The 9532-nt window shown below is 40.6% G+C and overlaps 2 long non-coding RNA genes across 2 annotated transcripts; both read right to left on the bottom strand.

Annotated features, from left to right (window-relative positions):
- Positions 1-13: 13 nt before the first annotated feature.
- LOC124151703 lies at positions 14-2626 on the bottom strand. The gene is made up of 3 exons (XR_006863397.2): positions 2452-2626; positions 1468-1582; positions 14-54 (listed from the first exon to the last, which is right to left on the bottom strand). It is a non-coding gene; the product is annotated as an uncharacterized LOC124151703 (long non-coding RNA).
- Positions 2627-6020: 3394 nt separating this feature from the next.
- Positions 6021-7869, bottom strand: LOC124151729. The gene is made up of 3 exons (XR_006863400.2): positions 7853-7869; positions 6291-6354; positions 6021-6107 (listed from the first exon to the last, which is right to left on the bottom strand). It is a non-coding gene; the product is annotated as an uncharacterized LOC124151729 (long non-coding RNA).
- Positions 7870-9532: the final 1663 nt, after the last annotated feature.

Raw genomic sequence — 9532 nt, 5'->3', positions numbered from 1 at the left:
AGTACCCGGGGTAGCCGTCATTCAAGCATGTGGGGATACCGCTGGTACAGAGCTCTGTAAGATAGGAAGAGTGACATGTGGATTCCAGCTCCATGTAACGGTATATTATATGTTCTTCCATATCCCGTAAATACATGCGGTCGCTTTGTGATGAAGTTGTGATCAATATATGGTCTTTGCTCGCATTAATTAACTTCGCATTTATGTCTCCAAAATGACTATCAACCATAAGACGGCCTCATTAATGCTAGTCAACAGAGTAAATATATATACTTTTAGGATAACATTGTTTTGGGGGAAGTGCTCGACTCAGTGCTCATGAGCGGTACCATGTGCTGTTTGATTGGAATATGGTAAGGTTGGATAAAGGAAGGATATGAATCATTGAACTTGGGATATGTTGGGGTGAGTCGCATTGATATTGAGTAGCATTTTTGGCTAGGGGTCATCAGTCGTATTAATTTGGAGAGGCATTAATTTCTAGATTTACAGTACCTATAAATTTTCAATGCAAAACTATAGCCAGTCTAGTTTATCCGCCGAAAGAAATACCATTTGGTGTAAAGGACAAAATAGTTGTGAACATTATATGAATGGACCACTGAAAATCGTTGATGACACGAGGTAAGCATGTCCTGCCCTACCATTGGCTCCTGCCATGCTACATCAGCCTAATTCCAGCAACTTCTCAGACCAATGAGCGCTCACATTACATCGGCAATGTTTCTGGTACAAAGTGTGCCATCACCTTGCGGACTTTACTTTGAACATTTCTTCAATGTCAGGCAGTGGTAGGGTTGCCACAAAGTCTCTGCACCTACAAGGGCTCCTTTGAATTGCCATTACCTGTCTTGGAATAGAAGCGCGTCACTATTTGATCACAGCAAGATCAATAGCGAGACAACTTCAAAATATAAACAAGCAGTATTACAACTTTTCCTTTAAAGTCCAACAACCTTCGTAGCCTAGCAGATAGAGCGTCTGCCTAGAGAGCAGAAGGTTGATGGTTCGATCCCATGACCGTGTCATACCAAAAGAGGTGAAAAGGACTGGTCGGGTTGGAGTCAAAAAATGTGAGTGGGGTATTCATGTTAAACTGTGGCATGGCATTTCAAAGGGCTAACACTATAAAACCGCTAAAATTCCTAGTACAGTCAAGCAGTCATGTACGTGCATGCACGTCGCTATATAAGTGAAATAATCTTGAACCCCATTTCAGCTCACCTTAACCCATCTTTCTGACAGCCAGATACTGTTTCAGTATACGATACCTCGATATTAAGCAGTCATTGAAATATCACTGTAGTGTAACCTTACAGATAATGGAGGACGACACAACTGCGAATTAAGTGTGAGAGGCAATACACTTCAAGATGATGACCATGTGCTTTCCAAGGGACCATCACTTTCCTTCTACATTAAGATGACACATAGAAATTAAGGTACGCGTAGAAATGCTTTACTCACGAGTGCATTGGTACGCCTCGTTCACTTCTTTCATGCTGTACCAGAAATCTTCACGGAATGTTGCTATGTCATCATAGTATGGGTCTAGAGTGGGCAGGCCGTTTTTGCTGAAAGCCTACAATAAATGTACTGTAGTTACTGTAAGCTTTGGACATGTTCTCCACACTAGTGCAAATATAATTTGTATTAACTAGGGATATTATTATGGGAAATAAATCTGGATTCTTTAACATGTAATGATAATTGATCGTATGTGTAAATACTTGCCTCCTGCCTACATAGGTGAGGTAAGTAAAAACGAGGCTTAACGTCGACTTAAAGATTGCACTTCTAATAGGGACATGCACGTGTGTGTGTGTGTGTGTGTGTGTGTGTGTGTGTGTGTGTGTGTGTGTGTGTGCTTTGCTTGTGTGTGTTTGTGTATGTGTGTGTGACTACGTGTGTGACTGCTTATACTAGTCAAAAACTATGGCGCGGGTATCGAACCACCGACCTTCCGCTCTCCAGTCAGACGCTAATTCCACGTTTACCAAGTCCGTCCAAGCAATTGACACTTTCGTCACTCTCCAGGTACAGCGAGCACCTCTATCAGGACCATGATTTTTTTACAGTTTGGGAAAACTCCATTAATATTGTTCGAGGCGCTTCGCGTTAGCATTTTCTGGACGGCTGGCTGTACCTATACAAGTGCAGGATGATGGCGATTCGAGACCTTCCTCCTTCGACTTGAATTGCAACTTATCTACCAGTGCTTTTTTATTCAACAAAGTGTTAAACGTATCAAGCGTGCATCACTTCGAACTTTACCTAAGCTAATCTGACGTGCCGGGAAATAACCTTCCATTCTATGTGAAATACAACTTACTCGCTTACGTCTTGATGCTAGATACCCCGCTGCCTGTGAAGTGCTTGCTTACGCCTAGTCCCATGCTCCGGGAACTGATTGTTCACATGAGTTCAACGTTCACCACACAGTATACTTACAAAATCACTGTAATGCATTGTCGATTGGCCATTGTAGGGATAGATGATGAAGTCATTTCGAAATATGTCGGAAACAGATTGAAAGTTGCTTTCTCGTCCTGAAAGAAAACCTCAACTTATCATGCCGTATCTTCATTTATATACTCTCACAAGAATATCTTCAAAGCGGAGTTCAACCCAATACCAACAACCAACACTCGGCACATATTGAATTCGGCTCTTTAATACAATGTCATGTCTGTTCACGGATCAAAGAACTTGTTTCAAATCTGGAAACAACTACTGAGAATAAATTCGACTGTGCGCCGATGTCCGAAAAGCATGCTCTTGTTTTCGGCTTAATAAAATTACTAAAATGATTAATCAACTGCCTTTGTGCTCTCTGTTCAGTGAAACCTGGATAGGATTTCCTGGTTCATTAGCTGAAACGTGTCTGGCAGAAAGGGATACTGGTTTTATGGTTGCCGTCAGTTGCTTCGTTAGCAAAGAGAGAACTGCATTTCAGTGAATGACAATTATCAACTAACATTTACAATCAGCATAGATACAAAAGCTCATTTAGGTGATCCATATTTGTTTCAAGCTGATGACTTTTCAATAACTCAACATGCTTTGCATGATAATACAAGTGTGGTACAACATTGCCTTTCTCCTCAACATGACCCTCAATGACATCTCCTCAATATTGTTTCCCACACAATAAAGAAATCTAAGTGAATTTTTAATTCCTTACATCTGTTGCTTCTATGTTTCTCAGAAGTGTGGAAGTAGTTTGTTCAGACTTATCGCAATGCCTTTGTTGCTATTGTGACACATTTTCCTTGGTTTACTTTACGTTGTCATGTACATCTTTAATAATAATAATAAGGGCCTGATGATGTACGCCTCTCCATGGTTGGCCTAGATAGGGAAGATATATTCACCTGAACTGAACGTAAATCACCGAGTTAGGACTAACCCATTGAAGCTGGTTCACTACTGGGTTACGGAACACCAAGAAGAAAGCCATCGTTCAACTCCGCAGCCCAGTCAGCCTCCGTTCGGTTTACAAACCAACCAAACTGGAGATTGGACTTGCCCCAAGAATATCTCTAACGCACCAACTGAATTCCACACTTCTTTGGGTGTGCGAACAGGATGGTTAGAAATACCACAAGTAAATGGCAAATTATTGGAGCAGCATGGGGACAAAGCCATGCCAATGTTTGCATACCTGACAGAGCTGCATATTCGCGACCAGCTCAGACGACAGAAGTTTTATATGCGCCGTGAGTCTGATGATCTAAATGCCAAATCACAAAATAAAATCCCTGATGTTGGCCTCGAAGATTTTGAGTGTCTACTGTCGATGATCTTTTTGATGATCCTTGGTATATTTTGTTTAAGTCCTTTTATAATCAGATCTGTGACTTACCGATTGAGAAACGGAGACCAATAAAACAATGTCACCAATCATTTCCACAGAACCAGCTTGATACATTAAATAACATTGTTCATTTTACTCTCATTGCGGACTGTTCTTTGCATTACGTTACTTTTGCGTCTATGCTGAGGCTCGAACACTGGAGGAACTCCCCACAGTTTCCAAAGACAATGAACTACAAAATGGGTAATAAACACAATCATCAAACGAAAAAACAATTTCAAATAAAACTAAATGAAACAACAAAAAAAGAGATATCCTGGAAAGAACTTTGCTTAAAATTACGTTCCTCTGAGCAATCAATGTGAAAACGCCAAAATCAATTTGGAAAAAAATTAAAACAGAATACAAGACAACAGAAGGGAAAATTCTAAATCAAATTCTTGATTCTCTGAAGGCAAATTTAAAGGTATGGACAGAGAGTAAAAGAAAGTGGGACACGGAAAATAATTTCATACAACAAAATAATTGTTTTAAATCTTATGAGTCGCTATATAAGTGTAATAATCTTGGACGCGACGTTAAACCCAATTTCACCTCAACTCACCTCACCTTTAAATCTTATGAAAAACAATTTTACAAGCAATTAATGCAACCAATGACAGTGATGAGGAAAGACCCACCATGGATTCAAGTGAAAGGTTTTGGAACTCAACTGCAACTTTTAGGAACCATGGGTAGAGGATTACAATGATAGTGTACACGAAAATAAATAATATGTTTCATTACTCCTGATTGCCTGAAAAATGTAATTAAAAAGTCCAAATCTAATACGGCGCCAGTGCCTGTTTGCATTCGAAACTGCAATTGGAAACTGTTCCCATGTGTCCAAACACCATAACTTCACTGTTTAAATTCTCTTGTCTGAATACACAGTACAAAATATTTGCAGGGTGTCTAAGAAGATCTTATGTCATACTGCGCTTCCAATGACCTTCTTTTCATGAAGCATAAAGAAGCTAGAAAGGGATGCGTGGGTTTTAAGGATCAATTGCTAGTTCTGACAATGATGCTTAAAGAGACTGAAACTTACTACTGTAACCTCTCAATGTGTTGAATAGACTACAGAAAGGCTTATGAGTCTGTACCCCACGAATGGATTTTTGAATGTATTGACCTTCCCGCGCGACTGCTTGTTTTACTCAAGTCTTTAATGAATTGCTGGTCAACTCAACTTGAGATGTATTTGCAGGGGCAGGTGGTGATTTTGGAACCTAATACTATTAGAAGAGGAATACTCCAGGGCGATTCTTTTAGTCCTCTGCTTTTCTGTCGTCACTAAATCCTTTAAGCCGTTTGCTTAGGAAACAGGAAAAAAACCTTCCTCACCTCCTTTACATGGATGACCTTGAACTTATTGCCAATGAGGGTCCACAGTAAAAAAAACAGATTCTAATTTTCTAGTTCTTTTCTAATGACTCCTGAATGCCCATAGCAAAGACAAACTTCGTGCAGAATACAAACGTAGACTTCAGGAAATCTGGAGTTCAGAGCTGAAAGCTCGCAATAAAGCCAAAGACACAAATACTTATGCTGTACTCGTCCTTTCAAATCCTTTTTAAACCCGTGAAGAGTGAAGATCCGGGGAAGAATAGATTTTCTCCAACCATGCTTGCCGTGAAAGGTGATTATGCTTGTAAGAGGCGACTAACAGGATCGGATGGTCAGGCGCGCTGACTTGGTTGATGCATGTCATCGAATCCCAATTGCGTGGATCGATGCTCATGATGTCAAAGACTGGATTGTCTGGTGCAGACTCGATTATTTACAGACGTCCGTCATAGAGGTGGAATATTGCTGAGTGCGGCGTGAAACAACAACAACCAAACATTGAGGAAGGGCGTCGTTTGATTAACGTTGAGGCTCTTCATGATAGAATTATATTTTGCAATTTTGCACACATGTTTTGTCTGATAACCCCCTTGTGAAAAATGTCAAAACTTATGATGAAAACAAGGCATTCTACAGTTTTTTTCTTAAACGATCCAAGGATGTGGGACATAATCTCATTGTCAATGTTGATTTTTTTATGGTCCTGTTCTGCTGGACGATACAGATATGTGTGTGAACCAAGCGAAGTGCCATTTTAAATCGGCCCTAGGCCATATGATATCATATACTACTTGCCTGGCAACACGTTGTTCAGCTTGAGATGGATGTTCTGGTCTCTGTTGTAGTGCCCCTGTTCGTGATATCCTCCCATTGCGTGGATAATCTCATGGAGAGCCATTGGCTGGGGGGAAGTAAAACATTGGCACAATATTCACATACACGTAACCATACAGGCATGGCACGATTGCATATCCGGATGATAATATTTGCCCTTACCTTAATGAATTTTACAGATATAATATATTTTGATAGTACAGCAATGTCTTTGTATTGCTACTGTTTATTAAGTTCAAGTAATACGTACATAATGGTCGCATGGTGATATATCTTGTGGGACCCGGCTGGTTCGTCCAATGTACGAGTAACAACTGAGATGGAATATAAAAAAAACAACATTACATTTTGTTTACCCCAAACCAGGTAACTATAATGAAGTAAACGCACTACTGACAGACGTTACCAGATGGAGATGGAGAAGGACGTTGACAGATGAAAGTGGAGAAAGACGTTGGCAGATGAAAGTGGACAAAGTCGTAGGTGGATGACACTGGAGAATTTCTCTGACAGGTGAAAGTGGAGAAAGACGCTGACAGATTGAGACAGAGAAAGGCGTTGACAGACGAAAGTGGAGAAAGGCATCAACATATGAAAGTTGAGAAAGTCGTTAACAGATGAAAGTGGAGAAATATTGTGACAGATGACAATGGAGAAATAGGTTGAGAGAAGAAGGTGGAAAAGGTCCTTGACAGAATGAGACGGAGAAAAGCTTTGAAAGTTTAAAATGGAGAATTTCGTTTACAGATTAACGTAGAGAAAGTCGTTAAGATATGAAAGTGGAGTACGTCGTTGGAAAATGGAAATGGAGGAGGTCGTTGACAAATAAACACTGAGAAAGGCATCAAGAGATAAAAGTCATTGACAGATGAAGGTGAAGAAAGACATCGACAGATGAAAGTGGAAAAGTCGTCGACAGATGAAATTGGAGAAAGACCTTGACTGATGAATTTGGGGAAAAACATCGGCAGATGAAAGTGAAGAAATGGGTTGAGAGTAGACAGTGGAAAAAGACAGACGGACTCAGTGATTGAGTTAAAATTTAACGTCGCACCGGCAGTATTTCAGCCATATTGAAACGAGACCAAGTTAATATATTCACAATTTAGATATTTATGCAAAGTTATATTTAAAAACAATTTATGAAACATATTTGAGCAAAAAAATATCATGTATGCAGTTTAAAACATGGGCTATAGGCCACCGGTAACCAAAGTGAGCCCATCTCGCTGGGGATTATGAGTCAGACAGAGAAAGGCATTGACAGATTAAAATGGAGAATTCCGTTGACAGATTAACGTGGAGAAAGTCGCTAAGACATAAAAGCGGACAAAGTCGTTGGAAGGTGTAAATGGAGGAGGTCGTTGACAAATGCATATTGAGAAAGGCTTCAAGAGATGAAAGTCACAGATGAAAGTGAAGAAAGACATCGACAGATGAAAGTGGAGACATGTTGACAGATAAAACTGGAGAAATAGGTTGAGAGAAGAAAGTTGAAAAAGACAGAATAGGAAAGGCATTGAAAGATTAAATTGGAGAATTTCGTTTACAGAGAGAAAGTCGTTGGAAGATGGATGTGGAGGTGGTCGTTGACATATGACAGTAGAGAGAGGCATTAACAGACGAAAGTGAAGAAAGTCGTTGACTGATGAAAGTGAAGAATTACATGTCCCGTGGTCATGGGCTCATGTTTCATGTGTCCAGTATATAATTTGTTAACACAATTCATTCACCAAACAATACATTCATGGATAATATGAATCTGCAATAATCAGTAAGATTGTAACGTAGACCATCTACGATGGAGATTACCCGTTGCCGGATATGAAGCGTAGGTAGACGTTGTGGGGGACGCTGTAGCCGCCGCTGTTCCGGACGAAGAACCTGACACAGGTGTACTGTTCGACTGTACCCATTGCGCTCTTCACAAACGCCTCAGAGGATGCACCTGCAATATGCAGCATGATATCAATTAACGATTGTCGTGAGTTAGGTTGAACGTCTCTTTGAAAAGTTCGGTTACATCACGGCGTGTTAGCGTCCGACATGGAATAATAAAAATGTGGAAATCTATGCAATTGCACATTCATAAGTAACTCACGAATTACCTCACTCGGAATACCCACGGGGAAACGAAGTATGAGTAAGTGAGTGAGTTGTGTTTAACGCCGCTTTTAACAGTTTTCAAATCATATCACGGCGAGTCAGCTTATTGTGGGAGGAAAGCCCCAACTGATGCCGGTCTTAGATGTTTACCACTTCGGTGAAACCCACGAGCACGGGTATGGTGCTGACAATCCTAGAAACAGAATCGGGCGAACCGGGATTTGAACCCACAATCATATGTTTCTGGCGTGCCCAAGGGACGCAACTCTGCAAAGCGAATCGCGGCGCCTTATATCCGGGTTAGAATAGATCTTCAACAACCCATGCTTGCCACTATGCTTTCGTAAGAGGCGACTAACGGGATCAGGTGGGTAGGCTCTCTTTCTTCGTATTCAAATTGCGTAGATCGATTCTCATGATGTCAATCACTGGATTGTCCGGTCCAGTCTCGATTATTTACAGATACCGTCATATAGCTGGGATGTTGCTGCTGGGTGCGGCGTTAAACAACCAACCAACACACTTACTTAGGCCACTTATTTCAAAAGGGATGATTCCGTCTTCCCAGACGACGGTTTTATCAAGGAAGCGCTTCTTCCGGACGAGAACGTTTTCTTCTGCAGATCGCTCGGCCCGGTGTAGCTTGGACTCCAACAGCTGAAATAAGCACGTACAGGCTAAATGTCATGATGACTTAGCTCCGCATTCATATTTAATCTTTTCATGCACCACATGTTCATTTGTATCACCACTATATGTGCTTTCTGTTCAAGAATACTATAAATGATATATGTCCATAAATATTTTCTCCATAAATTGTAGCACTGGGAAATATATTTTGAATATGTCTGTATTTTTGGCCAGTGGCCTTGTTGTTGAGATATAGGTGATTTTGATGGAATGCGATGAACATATTGTCAGAGGATTGTAAAAGTTATGTATTCTTAACAATAAAATAATATTTACCTCCAGCTCTATTTCTGCCTGCTTTTGAGCTCCTTCTTTGTGGTAGTCACGAGCCTGGGGAGGGAATGAGCTGGTTTGTATTGCCACTTTGAAAAGTGTTATAGTTTGTTTGCGTTTACGTCGTCCCATATAGAAAATACGCACTGAAAAAATATAGGACGCAAAAAAAGAACAACAAAAAACAACACACACGCGTCCTATCACGCGTTTTTCATTTTGAAAAAGTTTACTTCACGCATAACTTATATTAAACCTTTGTTTCAAGTTTCTCTCGCTCCCAAACCCCATGGGGGGCACGGATGGAATACTGTTAAAAGCGGCGTTAAACCCAACTCTCACACACACACACACGCGCACACACACACACACACACACACACACACACACACACACACACAAATCCCACGTGAATATGTGAAT

This window comes from Haliotis rufescens, unplaced genomic scaffold (genome assembly GCF_023055435.1).
Source record: "Haliotis rufescens isolate VD_foot unplaced genomic scaffold, xgHalRufe1.0.p SCAF_64, whole genome shotgun sequence".
Lineage (NCBI taxonomy): Eukaryota > Metazoa > Mollusca > Gastropoda > Lepetellida > Haliotidae > Haliotis > Haliotis rufescens.
The sequence above is the reverse complement of the archived record's forward strand: the minus strand, read 5'-3'. Positions and strand labels throughout refer to the sequence as shown.